This window comes from Tupaia chinensis, unplaced genomic scaffold (genome assembly GCF_000334495.1).
Source record: "Tupaia chinensis unplaced genomic scaffold, TupChi_1.0 Scaffold146594_2, whole genome shotgun sequence".
Classification (NCBI taxonomy): Eukaryota; Metazoa; Chordata; class Mammalia; order Scandentia; family Tupaiidae; genus Tupaia; species Tupaia belangeri.
Window position 1 is genome coordinate 692,828 of NW_006206450.1, and position 19,144 is coordinate 711,971.

Consider the following 19,144-nt stretch of genomic DNA (forward strand, 5'->3'; position numbering starts at 1 on the left):
TCTGGTCAAATTACAAAATAATAATAGATAAATAATATTAAACAAATAATTCTAAAAAAATAAAACTATACACCTGGAAGTCAGATCTGGCTTTTGACCCATGGTACAATAGACAGTTTCTTCCTCTATATCTTAACTCTGCAATAAGTACAAATTGCAGATCAGGGTAGACAAAATCAAAGACTGAAGGTGATATATATTTGACAAATGAAGTCTGTCTCATAGTGAAGTTCCCCTGAGAATTTTTATCAAGGAAACATTTTAAATAACTGTTTTACACATATAATTTAATAGACAAGTAGAGGTTAACCATCAACTAACTTTTATTATATAACTAGTTCCTATAGTTTATATGCATGAAAAACAATAATATTAAATAAATATCATAATTATTTTAAGTAAAGCTCAATAAACTGTATTTTTAAAATTTTGAGCCATTCACCTATAAGTCTTCTGAAAAGACACCATGAAATTAGGGCAACTAGGAGGACAATGAGAAAATAAAAATATGTATCATTAAGCCCTTCATGCACTTTCTTCCCTCAACTTCCATTTGATGCATGGGGGGGGAAGTATAAATTGATTATATAGACTAAATTATGATATACAAAATACATTACATGTATAATGTAATACTTTAAATTACAAAAGCAATTCTTACATTGTACACAATATGTCTTTCCTATTATATGGTTCTTATTGTGAAATGTGCTTGCTCCCAAAATAAAAAGTCCAAATTCCCTGATTCTACTTCCTCCACCGTATTGTTCTATGACTCTTCTAGATTAGCATTGCTTCTCTGGTAGTCCATAAAAGATCACGCCTAATCAGTCTAATACTCTCACTGTGGCCCAGACATGGCAGCATTAATTTTTCCTAAAACTCAATGCAGAGAAGCATGGCAATACAGCATCCTTTTACTTGAGGATGGTATTAAATAACCATTTTTTTGAATCTGTGTAGTAAAGCTTGGAAGCAGACAGGAAAACAATCTCATTTCTCCTCTTTTTGTCTTTGTCTGTGGGAACAGATTTGTGACTTTTTTTATGTGAGATTTTTTTTTTTTAATTTGCTTGCTTGTTTTAAATGGAAGTTGACCATCTTTAGTAAGTAAATAGAAGCATTATTAGGTGCCTTTGTTTGTAAAACCAAAAAGTAATAAACGAATCCCTATGTTTAAAAAAAAAAAAGAAAAGAAAAAAGCTAAACAGATAACAAGCTTGGCCTGATGGCACAGTTGGTAGCATACTGAGCTACAGTGTGAGAAGCCCCGAGGCAGACTGTAGATTTGGTTGTTCCCAGGTCGTCCTGAGATCACTCTGGGCGCACACGTCCAAGAGACCCACCAGCAGAAGGCTGCAGGAAGGGGTTCATGGCACAAGGAGACCCTGCAAGGATGCTTTTCTTTTTCTCTGGTACACACACACATGCTCTCTATCATGAATAAAAATAAACTTTAAAACAATTAAACACATTTGATTTGGAAGTACTTTTCCTGGGGAAGAGGTGAAGATTACCACAAGCTGAATTTCATATTGTGACTAGGTAAGACATAACATGTAGATTTTAAAAATCACCTCTGAACTCACCTTAATGATGCTGCACATAAGATCTTTTAAACATAGTTATCAAAGGAAAAAAGCATCAAACCACAGATAAACTTAATGCATTTAAAATACCAAGTTATTTTTACATATTAATGTTGTTTATTGGACGAGTTTGAAGACATAGAGGTAAAATATGATGTAAATACCTTAAGATAATCTAATCTAATTTTTTAAAAGAGATGGCTAATGATTTCTGATTACTTCAAAAGGAACCCTACATATATAAAATGCATAATTTATTATATTTTAATGAAGAAATATGTAAGTCCACTGAATTACATCACAACCCTTTATAACTCTTACACTAAAATTCTGTATTCTGGATTACACTGCTTCTTCTCTTTTATTTTTAAATTTTTTTATTAATTTATTTATATTCTTTCACTGAACATCACCACAGCATACAAAATGTCATTTCCCATCCAGAATACACTGTAAAGTTGCTTAATCATACATGTTATCATCAACAGACAGTTTTCTATTTCTTGTTTCCTGTATATATATATATATATATCTTTTTCCCATTTCTCATCCTCTGCCATTTCCTTCCCTCCTCCCACAGTCTTTAGTATCTACAGTTGCTTTCCATTCCTTTTTTATTTTTTCCCACATTTCATTGATTCACAAAATATCTTAATTAATCTAAATACTTTCCATAGCAAGTTGATGCATATATATATATCTGTGAACCCATGTTGACTTTGGGACTTTAGGCATAAAACTCTGTGGGTACATTGCTTCTTTTACATCGAGTTCTATACAATTCTCAAAACTCAAACCCATAATCTAGGGATTGTCTACTTTCTTTTACAATGTAGACTTGGCATTTTTGTCATGGCAGCATTTTTTGTCTCTTTTTGTAAGAATGTTAGTTCTCTTTGGGGGATTATTCAAATCGCTGCTAAACTAGGATGTTTTTTCAATATTGAAACCATTGTTTTGCTATTTTGTAATTAAAGGGATTTTTCTTCATGCAAATATTCAGCAATGTTCTTTAGGGACATTTTTAAGCAAATGTTCCCACTTTGTGTGGTGTAGCAAATGAAGTGATTTTTGTATTTTTCCTGTTGTATTTTGTAAGGTTGTGAAAGCGCTTTGCTCCTAGAATGTCCTACGATGGCTATAAGCACAGCAGTCTGAAGAAAAGCTTTAAGACTACTGAAACACAATTTAAAACAATGTGGAGTAACTGTCGACTTTTGGGAAATAACAAACAGCAGATAGACCGACCTGGCACACAGCAATCAGAAATGAGGTCATTCACATTTAGCAAAGCCGTGGGCATTTTCAAGGGAAGGGAATAAGTCAAAAACAACCATTTCCCCAAGCCAAAAGATTCTTCACATCTACTGAAAAAAAGGCTCCTGATTCCACATGGGTCCTTCCAGGTACCTTTAGGGCCCACAGCTAACAACAATGACATCAGGCAGTCGTATTATCTTCAAATATGGAATCCACCAACATAATGTAACAGTGAGATTTCAATAAGTTTAAGTTATTTGAACAAACTATTCAACATTACTCTCTCCACTTTCAACTACCGGCTTTCACATTCTTATTTTCTATAGTTATTTCTTCAAGTAATTTTCTACATATTCGGAGAACTGGAAAAAAAGTTTATTTGAGAATTGTGAATCATGTTCAGCTAGCTGGTAATCGAAATGCTTCCTTAGTACACTTTTCAGTAGAGTGTTGCTATGGGGGGAAATTTACCTCCTGTGGATTGTCTTCAAAGCTATAAAAACTTATTTTTATTTCTCTTGCTTGAGGTTGGGGTGGGGGGAGTGGATGTTACATCTTCATTCTGATAAAATGATTTCTGTTCCATATGTTCTGTTTGAAGGCCTATAATTTCACTACCATTGATGGCGGAAATGAAGTTTGGTGGAGGAAATGATGTGGAAAGTTGCATTTCATATTTCTGGGCTGTCCCAGCAAATTTGAGAGTGAGCAAGAGAACAATTTCACACACAGCATCTTCCATGGCATTAGAAAGCTACAAATATTCTTTTCTTTTCAAAGAATAATTATTTTGGTTTGATTTATCAATAATGTTTTCACTGTAATTATAGTAGAAATAATGAATGGATCTTCTGTCTGCTAAGAATTATGCTCTCTTATATGGAGCTTGTTTGGTGGGCTCTACCAATAATTCAAACAAATTTAACATATTAAGGCTGTTATGCACAGTAATTTTCAGCAGAGCAACACAATAGCTCTATTTCTAGGCAATAGTTTCTTGTAATAAATAGATATGAAAACAAATGAAAAGTTGGAAAGTTATTTCTACTAATATAAAAATATGTATTATATAATGAACCTGTTTCCATGCAAGTTTATGGTGAGATCAAGACTTCATCTTGTGCATAATACAGTGTTAAAATGCAGAAACGAACCAGGCTCAACCAGAATAAGGATGGAAAGTTCTTAAGTTCATGAAAGAATAAAGTATAAGTTAAAAAAAAATCACCACTGTTTTTTGGGCTTTTCCTTTTCACTGCCTTCTTTCCTCTTCTCCCTAACTTGTTCCTTATTTCCACTGATAGATATAAAAAAATAGAAAGTAGTCATTTGGATGAAGGGACACTTCATGATTACTTGATCACTTAGCCCTTTGGGGTGGTCACATCTGTCACCTCTTAGTTATGTGCAATAATGAAAAGAGACCTTTAATTAGTTACATATAGCACACAATAGCTGCAAAACCTAACATCTTTATATAGATGATTATGTAGAAACTATTAATTAGTTTTTGAGGAATATAAATTCCTATAACCTCTCAAATTATTATTACTGGGAAATGGGTCTGAGTTTAACTATGATAAAATTTCATTCAGTGGCAATTAATGAAGACTTTGGTGTTAAATGAAAAGTGCACTGTTGTTATTGCTTCTTATGGATACATATAATTTGTATGCACACACATGATTTTGAGCACCATAAGTACTATCTCTGATCTGATAAATGCTTTGGACACCTGATTTGAAAGTAATTTATATGCAGTAACATTAAGAAGAGTTCAGAGGTGTTTTTATAATCAACTTGCTTATGTTTACATATATATAAAAAAATGAAAAATAGAAATTCAAAACATGCCCAAGGGAACATCTAATGTTTTTCAGGAACACTGCTGAGCTATTTAAGCTCAACCAATAGAACTGCCAGGTGATGGCTGGAGTCCATCCTTTCTGACTGCAAATAAGGAACTTTGTTTCAACTATAAATACCCTGGGGCAAATATAAAAAGAAATATACAACACTCACAAAGCACAAAGTTAATTTTGTTAAAATTAACAATATCTCATATTCTACCATTTTGCCATTAGATACAATACCTTAGGCAATATTATGAAGCAATCTATATTCAAATTCATGGGTTATGTATGTCAGATGCTTAGTTCAATTTTGTATTCTACATTAGAAGCAAGTGAAAATAGTTTTAGAACTTGAGTCTAATTTTTAAATATATTGTTGAAAACCGAATGTGAGCTTTACCTAAAAATAGCTTCTTAAAAAATGAAAGATAGCAAACCACATTTTGTGATTTTTTAAAGAAAACATAACATGCTAGCTTAAAAGATTAATACCTGTGATCTATTAAGAGAAAACACTAAGTAAAGAATAATTCAATTTAAAAAGAAAAATAATCCACATGGATTTAGAGATTCTCAGGTTAGTGAAATGCAAACTCTATTTATGAAGATCAAATAATTGCTTCTAAGTGAGGTGAACTATTTATGTTTAGAGATACCATACTGTTACACAATATAATTAGTTTATGGAGTGACCATATCTAAGATGAGAAAAGAATAACTACATACAACAAAAATCAGTGAAAAGTTTCAATAATAGCTGTTAAAATGTTAGACACTTGTTTGCTCCATTCAAACGTGTTTTGAAGTTAGTAAAAATAAGTTGAAAGTTTTTAGCATTTTGAGAGGTCTCAGATCTTATTGAAAATATGAATAATGTTCTGTATTCTCTTCCAGAAAAATAATTATGTAAACATGCATATATGAATTGCTGCATGATCTTTGAATGGTTTCACAAACTTTTGGTGATCTGAAAGCAATCTATGAATACCCAAGAAACTATGGTATGCTCTGAAATTGCTAAAAGACTAACACATCCAGAAATACTACTTTTATCAGTATGTCTTTATGCCTAAAATGATCCACCGTTAATACTAAAATGTTATGTCTTAAAAATCACCTGCTATGCATGTCATGATAACTGTAAAAACTCACATAATATTATAGCAGCATAGATAACTTTGTCAGAATACTAGCACACACCTTATCCAGAGAAGTCAGGTGTAAAAACTGTCTACCCTGAGGTTTAAAACAAAATATATAAACAAAATCCAAGCCCACACAGACCCAGGTAAAGTCCTACAGAAGGACTTAGTATAAAGATTCTGGAGTCCTTGTGATTGTCTGGGATGCAGGTGGGAAAAGTAAGGGGGGTTAAAAATCATCACTTCTCTTTTCAAACTTTCTGTACTGAATGTTACAAGTGTGTGATAGAGCTAATACAGCGTGTGTCATGTATGTAGATAGTGACCACCAAAACTATACAAAACCAAAAATATTAAGACTTTGCTAGATTAGGGCCAGGCTATGACCTAGTGGTTAAGAGAGCTATTTTCCACATGGCTGACCATGCAGTCTGAGTCCCTGACTGAGTGGTTTGAAAAACACACTTGTGTATATGCATTCATGCCTCAAATCCCAAAAGGATGGAGAAATAAAAGAAAAGGGATTGCAGTATGATCATACCCCACAGAGGGTACTTTCTCCTTCTTCCTTGTTTTCCTCTTTCTCTTTCTATGCAAGCACACATGCTCTTGGCAAATTTAAATATGTGTGTGTTTTTATATATAAAAATAACATACATATATATACATAGATATATAACATATGTATATATATGTTATTTTCATATATATGTAAATATGTTATTTTTTAATTAATCATTTTTATCCTGAATAAATATTATTGGTATTGGAAAGTCACGAGTAGCTTTACTCTTCCCATTAGGAAATTATCAGGGGACATGTCAAGTAATTATAAAAGAAAAGAAGATCAGTCCAATGAGGGACCTGAGTACAACAGACCTCATTAATCTTTACTTCACCTTTTTCTGTTTCCTACTAAAGACTTTCCTACTTCAAATAAGACTCTTTGTAGATAAGATGTATGATTCATTTACATATGTTTATCCATAACTCTAACCTTAACTCTGAATAGTAGGTGGTAGAAGCAGGGCAAAGTCCCTCCAAATAAGGAGGCAACAGCATACAACAGGCAAATCTGAAAAGAAATAATTCCATCATGCAGTGAGATAGGCTGGAGAGCTAGCTCAAGGGAGGCAAATTATAAGATCTAACCTACAAGGTAAGTAGGATTACGACTTTTCTTTTGTTAAGATTTTTTTTTTCTTTCTCATGAGAGGTACTCTTAGCAGGGTTTTGTCATGCTCCTATCCTCCCTGTCCCAGTCTCCCAGCCAACCAGGATCATGGGTGCACCCCTAAGCATCCCCTGCATGTTCAGGTCTACCCAGGATGTGAACCCAGACCTTCGATATTGCTCCAATATTGTGCAGTGGCACTCTACACCTGCACTGCTGTGGCTGGGCCAGATTTCAGCATTTTGAGGTTGTGAGTCTAGAAGCAAATGGTAGAGGCACAGAAGGAAGAGAAGAAATGCAAAAGCATTGAAGCACTGAAGTAATCAGGAAGGTAGGATGGAGAAGAGGGAATGGCAGAACAGGACACCAGCTCGCCATGGCGGTGCGGCAGTAACACAAAGCTCTGCAGTACCGAGGTCATAGGAGGAGGTCCTGGGTTCACATTCAGAGATCTCGCTGTGTATACCAGACACATTCACTCATGCCAGCTCTCCTGGCTGGCTGACTCTGGGAAGGATGAGGGAGTGAAGATCCTGTTGGGTTCCTGCTCTCTCTCATTCCCTCTCTGTGTCTTCCACCCTCATGGGAGAAATAAATAAATAAGAAAAAAAAAAAAAAAGGAAAGGAAACCCAAGATCAACTTTGATAATTCACCTTCCTCATGATTCGGAGTGAAATCAGAAGAATTCTGAGATTCATCCAAGTGTTCACTGCACTATTACTACATCAACAAAATCTCAGAACAAAGAATGGACAACTTCTCCGCTGAGACAGTAAAGTATAGAAAAGGTCAGAAAATAGGAGGACAGTTTAAGGCATAACAGAGGGGGTTAACATTAGATTAGCTTGGATTATTTTTTCTAAATACAAGATAATTTATGTCATGAGAGGGAAGTCAGGTCTTGATGGGAATAAAATAGCTTAGGACAGCTGCTGTTCAGAATTCAAAAGCTCAAGAGACATGAAAAGACTTGTGGAGCAGCAGTGAGGATCCAATTAGTCTTGAATAATCTGAATTTGAATTGAACTCAATCAGTTCTATCATATAACTTGCCACAACAACACCTGTCAGAATGGAAGAGGGAACAGTGGAATCAGTGGAAGTGTGTGTGTGTGTGTGCGCGCGCGTGCGTGTGTGTATTGAAAGAAATAGGTTGATAAGCTACTTTTAGTGCAAGATTAACCACATCTATCCCAGTTCAAACAACAAAGGACATGACCTTGGAACAAAGGATAGTTTTTGAATGTTTGCTAAGGAGGGTGGGTTTGTAGGCTGAAAGGCACTTGAGTTGCTGAGAATAGGAATGAGTTTTGGTTAATAAGTCTGAAGACAGGAAGTGAATAGAGAAGAAACGGCTTTTCATAATGTAGAAGAGGAGAGCAATGAGGCTGGGTGGAAAATAGCTAAATATTCTGGATACATTGAGATATTCCAGGCCAAAAACCTATCATATTTTTACATTTTGTTGGGAAAATGCCAGGGAACCAAGTCATGACAATAGAATGCCCCTGCTCCATAAACCCTGTTAGGAAGCACAGACTATTTCCACGTGTGCTGGGAGGACACCGAGGAGCTTAGTGGTGGTCTCCCAGGATAGCAGCCTCACTGGGCTGAGGATAACTCAGGCAGCTCTTTTTGGGTATCTGCAAGATACAGAGTTTTGCCAGATAGAGGAAATGGAGCAGTGAGGTTTAGCTTCTGGAGGAAAGTGTGGCTGAAGTGGTGAATCTTAGACTCTTAAATCAAAATAAAAGAAAAAGATAAGAGAAGAGGCCATTAAATTGTATAAACGTGAAGGGAATGACGGATTGAAATTGCATATAAGATCAGAAAAAGAGTATACTGGGAAAAACAGAGTAAGTGAACCTGAAGGGTATTCTTGGACTTTTCTTTGAATTTGAAATTGTTAGTACTCTTCCATCTCCAATCTTTATTCACCCAAAATATTTTTTCCATCATGTCAGGCACATGGTAGATACTTAATATAAGTAAATGGCATTTATAAGATTAAGCATTAAGTTAGTTTTCTTTTCCAGCTGATATCAGAGACCTGAAAATATCCTGTTCTTGGTCTTTGTAATCTCCAGCCTTCTCCTGTTTAAGGAATGGTTTTAAAGCAAGAGTCTTGTCATTCAGAATGATTTTAATACTTGTAGTCTATGCCATACAGGGAACAAGGGTTTCTGTGAAGAGTGAAGTATAGGGACCAGCGGTTAGCGTAATGGGGATGTCGCTGGACTCTCACATAGTCAACTGTGGTTCGCGTCCCGGACCCGGTGGCTTAAAACTCATGCCGGGCGGGTGTGCGTGCATACCCAAGATCCCAAGAGGAGAATGGAGGAGAAGGGATTGTGGTGTGGCCATCCCCCCTGGGGGCTGATTTATCGCTTTCTATCTCTCTGTCTCTCTCTGTCTGTCTGGCGAGCACACGCGCCCTATAGCGAAAACCTCTCCAAGAAAAAAAAAAAAAGGGAAGAATAAAAGCATGAACAATTAACTCAAAATTCCTCAAAAAAAATAGGGAAAAATATCTTTCTTTTTTTTCTAATGACCTCCTGTTTTATACATGATATGTGTAAAACTAAAAGGAAAGTGACACCTAAAATTAAGTAAGGAAATGACTTTGATATGCTGCAGGTTTTGCTCTTAAAGCACCTGTGGTAGCAAGTATTAAACAACAAGTTAGTGGTTTATTTGGTGAACCCTAGAGTGTCTCCTGCAAAATGTCATTTTAATTATTTATACAGGGAAACAAATTCCATCACATACTTGGGATTTTTTTCTTTTTTTTTTTTTGCTTTCAACTCACTTTCAGAAAGAATGAAACTTTTGGTTTGCATAGTACATTTTGCCTTAGGAATACAAAGTGCTTTAAAAATATTATTGTACATTTCCCATAGAGTGGGATTAGATGTTTATTTTTATACTTAGGCACCAGGCAGAAAAGTAACTTGGACAAAGTTACTGACAGAATTCGGAATTAAACTCAGGACTCTAGGTTCTAAAACAATGCAATATCAATAAGGACAAATACTTCAAGATAAGAGACTCATTTAAAGAAAATGGCGCAGAATTTTCAGCATTAAAATAGTATGTGTTATCAGATGTATCCTAAAAAGATTTTGCAAAATAGAATTAAAGACAGGACAGACTAATAACAGAAGTGATGAAGGCATGTAGGATATCTAATGGACAAACCCAGACAATTTTCGTAAAATATATATATTTCTGAATAAACACTTACAGAGAAATAAGGCATGTTTTATTTTTCCTCAGGAATCAATTTTAATAATTTAGAAACTATGGAAATGCCATTATTTTAGATAAGAAAATAATGGTTTTGGTGTCTATTATTTTTTTCATTATTTTGAGACTGAGATTGAGATTATTTTGCTAATTGAGTAACTTCTTAATAAAAAGCGTATGCATGCCTCTGACATTTTTCTTCAAAATAAACAGATTAAAAACAAGAACTAATCACTTCTAATCCTAGTCTGTGTTCAGCATTCTCCTGGCTCTCTTTATTGGAGTTTTTGTATCATCCCAAACAGAATTTCTCCAAACAAAATTTACAACATCCAGCAACAGCAGCCTTATCTCTTTATTTTATACTTATCAATTGACATCTGGTACTTTCTTTACAATTCAATTCAATGGCATTTTTAAGGTCCTACTATGTGTCAGATTCTGAGAATATGAAAATAAGTAAAACAGTAGTTCCACGGGGACCAGGCGGTGGTGTAGTTAAGATGGTCAGATCCCCCATGGCTGACCATGCAGAGAAGAGACAACAGCGTGATCATTCCCCATGTGGAATGTTTTCTCGTTTTCTCTCTGTCGCTCTTTTTCTTTTTCTAGTGAGTGAACATACTCTTTAGAAATAAATAAATAAATAAACAAATAAAACAGCAGTTCTATGGTTACAATTTCAGGGAGCAGGTACTTGCATAAACAAATAATTATATAACAGATTGTAAAAGATGTAATAGCAAAACAACTCATGGAGTACATAGAAGTAAACTGAAAGCCAGCTGGAGAACACGACAACGCACTGTCCCTGATCACGTGGGTTGGCCAAATGGGAGAGGAGCAGTTAACTAGGACAGTGCTTTGGACTGACAGCAGTTTGGTAATATCATTATCAGTCTTTTCATTCTTCCTTTTTTTTTTTTAATTGCCAGAGGAAGTCTGTGCTCACCAAAGATAGAGAGTATAAAAAGGAGAATGAGAGAGAATGAGAAAGATAGAAAGTACCCCCCCAATGGGGCATGGTCACATCACAATCGCTTCTCCATTTCTCCATCCTGTCAGGATTTGGGGAATAAACATACACATTCTTAGCATGTTTTTCTTTTCTTTTCCTTTTTTTTTTTTTTTTAGAAATTTTTCCTATAGGGCACATGTGCTTGCTGGAGAGACAGAGAGAGACAGAATGCAAGAAATAACCCCTCAAGAAAGATGGTCATGTTGCAATCCCTTCTCCTCCATTCTCCTCTTGGGATTTTGGGCATGCATGCACATACACCCAGCATGAGTTTTAAGCCACCAGGTTGGGGACTCAAACGCTGGTCAACTACATGGAAGTCCAGCAATGTAAGTGCTAGACTATTTGCTGGTCGTTCCTAGCATGTTTTTCAAGCCACCAAGGCCAGGATTTAAACTGTAGTTTTCCACATGGACTCAGGTTCCTTTACCCACTAAGGGTGCAGAGCCAGCCCACTCTTTTCTAAGTTTGAATGATCATAAAAACCAGGGTCATCAGGTGGTATAGTGGTTAAGGAGCTGGACTTCCACATGGCCAACTGCGGTTCAAATTCTGGACCTGGTGGCTTGAAAATTGCATGGAGTACATGCCCATGTGTGCCAAAAATCCAAGAGGTGGATGGCAGAAAAGTGATTGTGGCATGGCCATTCCCTCTGGGGGGAGATTTCTCACTTCCCCACTTACCATCTCTCTCTCTCTGTCTCTATGTCTCTCTCTCTGGTGAACACATACACACTCTATGGCAAAAGTGTAAAAAAATAAGGTCATAAAACCAGTGGATTAAAGTAATGTAGTAGTAGTGAAAGAGCTCTGACCTAAAAGTGAGTTCTTACTACAGGAAGTGTAGTAAGAAAATGATGCATACAATTTAGACTTTAGAGGGTTTCAAACTATTGATATGGTCTGGTACCTCTCCTGGAATTAGGTGCCTGAGACAGAGTGAAGGACAAATATGATAAATTCAAGAAATGTTATATAATCGCTCTCCTTAATATTATTTCTGTTATTTAAAAAATTAAAGCCATAGCTTTATAACATATTATACAAGCAACTTTATTGTTTAACATTCTTCCTCACTAAATCCCCATCACTCTCTCTTATGTATCCTATGTTTTAGAAATTCTAGACTACCTTTGTTTCTCAGAATATCACTTTCATTTTCACTATAGCACATCTTTATAAATAAGTATCATTTCCTCTGCCTGGAATGCTTTTTTCCTACCTTGCCTGACTCATAAATTTCACCAAACTCAATCACCAGTGTTCTTTTCCTGATTACTGTGTGTGTGTGCATGTGTGTGTGTGTGTGTGTGTGTGTGTAGAGAAGGGATTTTAGACATACAGGTTTTGTGTGTATGTATTTCTTTATGAAACCATACATTCATTGAGAAAAGAGCCAGTTTACTCATGTTTGTATATTTTGTGCCTCATAGACTGTATTATACATAAAATAAGTATATCTAAGATGAATAAATGAAGAGATAAATATTTACCATTTTTTCTTGATAAAATGTTTAGACTCTAGTTCCTAACTTATTTTTCACCTTCACTTACGGATATTTTCATATGAAATAAAAGGCTCCTAGACTGACTAAAAGGCTTCTGCTATTATTAACATATGTAACAAAAGATGAAAAATAAATTAAGCTTCTATTTTTCATAGCTAAAATGTCTTCAGATTGTCATAACCCAGAAGGTCAAGTGGCTCTGGAGCTCCCCTCCTACTTAAGCTAAATCCACGTTTATAAATCATTCTTACAATATATTTGGGAAATCCTACTTTATATAAGTCTATACATAAGGGACCAGCAGATGGCATAATGGCCATTGCTGGACTCCCACATAGTTGACCATGGTTCGAGTCCCAAATCTGGTTGTTAAAACATGCTGAGAGCATGTGCTGAGTGCCCAAAATCCTGAGAGGAGAATGGACAATTAGGTGTGGCAATCCCCCCGGGGATGTGATTTCTCGCTTTCTATCTCTCTGTCTCTCTCTGTCTCCTGGATAAGTACACATACCCTAAAGCAAAAATCTATCTAAAAAAAAAAAAATCTATACATAAGACATTTTTTTTTGTAGTAGTAAGGGTTCCACTGAGTAATGTTATTCAATTTTTCAGATGGAAAAATAACATTGCTACTGAATATTTAACTTAAAACATTAACACTCTGTGAAGGCAAGAAGATAATAACTTCTAATCTAAGCAACAAATGCACACTTTGAAATAATACAGAGAGTACGGCTTGTAAGAACCACTACTCTGGGCCAGCAGTTGGTGTCAGGGTGAAGGCACTGGATTCCCAATGGCCGATCATAGTTTGAGTCCCAGACCCAGTGACATGAAAATCATGCCAGCATATGTGTGTGCATGCCTCTATAACCCAGAGGAGAATAGTAGAAAAGGGTTTGCAGATGACCACGCCCCAGGGAGTGATATCTCACTTTCTCCCTCTCTGTCTCTCTCTGGCAAGCACACAAAACCTACAACAAAAACTGAAAAACAAACAAATAACAACAACAAAAAAGCCCACCACTGCACCATTGACCTTAGAGGAAAAAAATAACTAAAAGAACCTGACATGGGGGTGTGAATCAGAATAACATGCTGTCTAATGTAAAAGAAGTGCCCAAGCCACCAGATGCGTACCTAGAGAGGAAACTTACAGAAAATAGATAATTTGTGGTTCAGCACCTTTTTCTTACTCAAAATTTAGTTAGTTGGTTGTTGTATGTACTACCTGTTGTAATGGCCCTTCTCACAAGTTACTGTAGTTACTTTGTTTGACCAGGAGATTTATGAAACACGCCAAAAATCTAGGACTTTAAAAATAAAATACAGCAATCATTGCTTCTGTATTTACTGATTATGGGTATAATACTATTTTAATTTTGATGTCCTTTTATTTTAGGTTTCTGCCATAGGATGCATATGCTCGCTAGAGAGAGACAGAGAGAGGGAACATGAGGAATCACTCCCTGCTCCCAGGAGGGGGAGAATGACCAGGCTTCAATCCCTTTTCCTCCACATTCCTCCTGGGATTTGGGGCACGCCTATACACACGTCCGGCATAATTTTCAAGCCATCAGGTCTGGGCCTTGAACTGAGCCAGCCATGTGAGTGTCCAGCACCTTTACCATGTGCCACCTGCTGACGCATACTTTTGATGTTCCTTAAGGGAAGAGAGGAGAGTCACAAAATTGATTACCTTATAGGAAACAACTAATCCAAAGTGATAAAATCCCATCCCCCCTACCCCCCCACTCTGGGATGGATGCTGAAATCCTTCACCAAGCCAAACGTGCTATCTGTCAATAAGGAGTGACTATACTTTTTGGGCATGTGCTTTTCAGGTGCTACGGGAATCTCAGCAGCACAGACTGTATTTCTTGTTGATTTCTTAAAGTAGGGATTTCCAAATCACACTTGAAATTCAGATCTCAGACTGAATTATCAGGACTCTGTTTATATATTTCCAAGTTTTAAGTTTTTCCAGTCAGAGCCCAGGTTAAAACAGGCAGAAGATGCACATTAATCTTAGAAAATGACTCATATTTTAACAGAAAAATTTAATGGACATGGGATATATCAGAATTTAATAGCTATAGAAATTAAAATATAAAAATTAAATGCATGGTTAATATAAAAATTTTAAATTAAAAAAGGTAGTAAAGGTAATATTCAAAAGGATAATCTTGGTGAATTTTTCTTATATAGAAAAAATATATAATTCTTCAAACTCCATAGGACAAACAGGTTGTAAAAAGTAAGCAAAAATAAATCCACAGGAAAATGGATAAATACCAAAAAAAAAAAAAAAAAAAGAGAGAGAGAGAGTGAGAGAGAGACTTTTAATAGCAATAAGAGGTAAGGCAGATTACTTTCAAAGGAATAAAATTTAGATTAATGGAAGATTACAAAACAGGCAAAACAAAACACAGACACGATGAAAAAAAATATCATCAATGTATTGAGAATAAAAGTTCAATGCTATATCTACACCCATCTAATCAAAAGAGCTATATTTTCAGACCAGAAAGGAGGTGGCAGATGATAAAAGAGTGAGTTTGAAAAAAAAAATTTAATTTTTTGCTGAAACTACTAATAAAGTATGTATTTTAGGTAAAAGTAATTTGAACCTTTTGAGAAATATCTAAAATAGAAGAAGAAACAGTAAGTAAAGAAACTAATAAAGTTATAAACATAAAAGCATTAATTATGCATTAGTTTTATAAGAGCAGCAATATAAACAAAAATTTATAACAGATACTTTTGTAACTGCAAAAAAGGAAGAATTAAAATATATCCGTTACCCATAAGACAAGGAAGAAGCTGTCAGAACTAATGCAATTCAAGTTCTTTCTTTATGAATGGAAGAGAGTCAACCTGTACATTAATGTTAGACTTTGTTAAGAGAAGTCAGCATGTAAGTTTTATAGTTAACCTCTAAAATAAAAATAGAAATATGAATTCCAAATTTAAAAAATAAGGATTAAGTAAGCACCAATAGAAGAAAAAATTGGAAAAAATTACAAAAAGAAAAGAAGGTTAAAATGGTAAAAATGAATTCAAATATATCAGTGTTTACAATGAATAAAATACATAAGCTATATTAGTTTTTAAAAGTGTTATGGTCAGATTTTTTTTTTAAGTTTAGCAATAAGATATTTGGAATGGATATGTCTAAACTGTGAGGATTCAAAAAAGTTGAAATTAAATAGATATGGAATTATATACCAGGCAAATACTAAATAAAATCTGACATGACTATATTACTATCAGATCTAATATATACAAGTGTAAATTATTTTGAAGAAATATGGCTATTATGCAATGATATTTTTTTCCAAATACCAGAAAGATACAACCTCAAAAATATAAAGAAAACATGGAAGAATAACAAGGTGGATAGAAAATCCACTATCATTGTTGACAGAGTTTTTAATTAGACTATTATTAGTGAGTCTTGTAAGAACTGTCTTGGAAAACTGCAGATGGTATAATGTTTATGTTGCTGAACTCCCACATAATCGACCATGGTTCAAGTCTCAGACACGGCAGCTTAAATTCAAGCCAGTCACGAGCGAATGTATGCCCAAAATTCTGAAAGGAGAATGGAGGAGAGGGATTGCAGCGTGGCTGTCCCCCCTGAGGGATGTCTCGCTTTTTGTCTCTCTGCCTCTCCAGCAAGCACATGCACCTTATAGCAAAAATCTCTCAAAATAAATAAATAAATAAATAAATAAATAAATAAATTGACTTTACTTAATGACATATAGATTAAAAATCCTGAGGTAAACAATTAAGAATACATATAATCGTTTTTGAAAATATAAGGAAACATTTGGAAATTAAATAGCATACATTTAAATAATTATGGAGCAAAGAAGAAATCATAAGGAAAGAAACTAGAAAATACTCAAAATACTAAAAAAAAAAGTTATCTGTAAGATGCAGCTAAACTAGGACTTAAAGAGAAATTTAAATGCTTAAATGTTTATTTTAGGAAGCAACAATGACAAAAATCTATTATCTAACTTTTCATTACAATTAAAAAGAAAAAAAAGCTAGAAGTAAAAAATAAATAAATAAATCCAATATAGAAGAATGAAACAATATAGCTAAGAACAGAAATCAATGAAATAAAATAGGCAAGCAATAGGATAAAATCAATTAAATAAATGAGAGTTTAATTCTTTGGATAGAAAATATGATAAACCTCTAGCTAGAGCAACCAAGAAAAAGAGAGAAACAAATCACCACCTTGAAGAGTATGGTAGCATAAAGATATACAACGCAGGTCGATAAACAGAACAGAGCCTCTACATATAGACCCACACACATAACAGGATCCATTGATTTTTTCTCCTCCTCTCCCATTCTCTTCCCTTTTCTCTCCTCTTCTTTTCTTAAAGGTATGTAAACTTACCAGAGAGACAGGAAGAAAAGCTGGAAAGCACCCACCATAAGCATGGTCATGCAGCAATCCCTTCTCCACCATTTCTCCCTTTAAGGGAGATTTTAGGCACACATTTACACACAACCAGTGTGTTTTTCAAGCTGTGGGATCCAGGACTCAAATGATACAGCTGGCCATGAGGACTCCAGCTGCTTTAACCACCAGGCCCCACAGGCTGACCTAATCCATCAATTTTCAACAAAACTGCTAAGGTTATTCAGTAGGAAAATGGTTGTCATTTCAACAAATGGTATGGAATAACTGAAAAGTGATGTTAAAAAAAAAAAAGAATTTCAATAGAGTGCTCCAACAGAAGAATTAATTTTAAAATGATTATTAAAAGCTAAAATTATAAAACATCTTTAGAGACTGGCCCTATAGCTTAGTGGTAAAGAGAAGTGGATACCATGTAGCCCGTTCGAATTTTGGGCCTGGCGGCTTAAAAAGCATGCTAGGTGTGTGTGAGTGCACATTCAAAAATCCTGAAGTGGTGGAGAAATGGAGAACGGATTATGGCATAATCGCATCCTCCTGAGGGTGCTTTCTTGCTCTCTTTGCCTCTTTCTGGTGAGTGCATGCATCTTTTGGCAATTCAAAACAAAACAAAACAAACACAAAAACAAAAACAACTTTAAGACCAAAAACTCATTACAACTTTGGGCTAAGTAGACATGTTTTAGAAAAGATACAAAAAGCACCAACCAGACAAGAAAAAAATAATGATAAATTGGACTTAATCAAATTTTAAACTTCTATTCTTCAAAATAGCCCTTTCAGAAACTGAAATACAAGCCACAGACTGGAGAACATATTTCCGTATTTGAGCAAGGTCCTGAATCAAGAATATAAATAGAATTCTTACAATTCAATAACAGGAAGAGTAGCAACCCAATTAAAAATGACAAAAGCTTTAAATACACATTTCACCAGAGAAGATATGAATATAAGTAACCATCAGGACATGAAAAGATATTCAATATCTTTACTTGTTCAATAAATGCAAATTAAAATCACATTCAGATACTACTACATACCCACCAGAATGGCAAAATTTTAAAAGGTGGGGAAACTGGAAAGGTTATACTTTGCTTGTGGATATTTAAACAGTTATAACCATTTCAAAAATGCTCTAGCAGATTCTTATAAATTTAAACATACTCTTTGATTAGACCCAACTATTCCAGCCCTTGGTTTACTCAAAAAAAATGAAAACATATGCACATTCTCAAAAAAAAAAAAAGACTCTATACAAATTGTCATAGCAGCTTGACTCATAACAGACCTACACAAAAAAACATTCTAAGTGCTCATAAATTGAAGAATGGATTTTTTTAAAAGCAAATAACCCTGTGTGCCACTGTTTAAGAGGTTGCATGGGCGACCTGGATCCAGCTCCTGGGTCACCAAAATATGCTGTGTATGGTTGCATGTGCCTGTAATCCCAGCTAATTGGAAGGCTGGGACAGGAAGACCACTACATGGGGAGATCCTGTCAAAAATTGCTCTCTCTCTCTCTCCTCTCTCTCAGAAAGAAAAAAAAAATTCTGTGTATACATACAATAGAACACTACTTAGGAATAAAAGTGCCAAACAGCTAATGTGCACACCACAATGAATATCAGAAACATCATGTTATACCAAGGAAGTCAAATGCAAAAGAATGCATACCATATGATCCCATTACATGAACTTCCAGAATAGATGAAGTTTTTCCATGGTGATAGAAATCAGTTCAGTGGTGGGACCAGCAGGTGGCATGGTAGTTAAGGTGATGGATTCTCATATGGTCAACCATGGTTCAAGACCCAGACCTGGAGACTGGAAAATTACATGGGACATGTGTGCATGCATGCATGCTGTCTGTCTCTCTCTCTCTCTCTCTCTCTCTCTCTCTCTCTCTCTC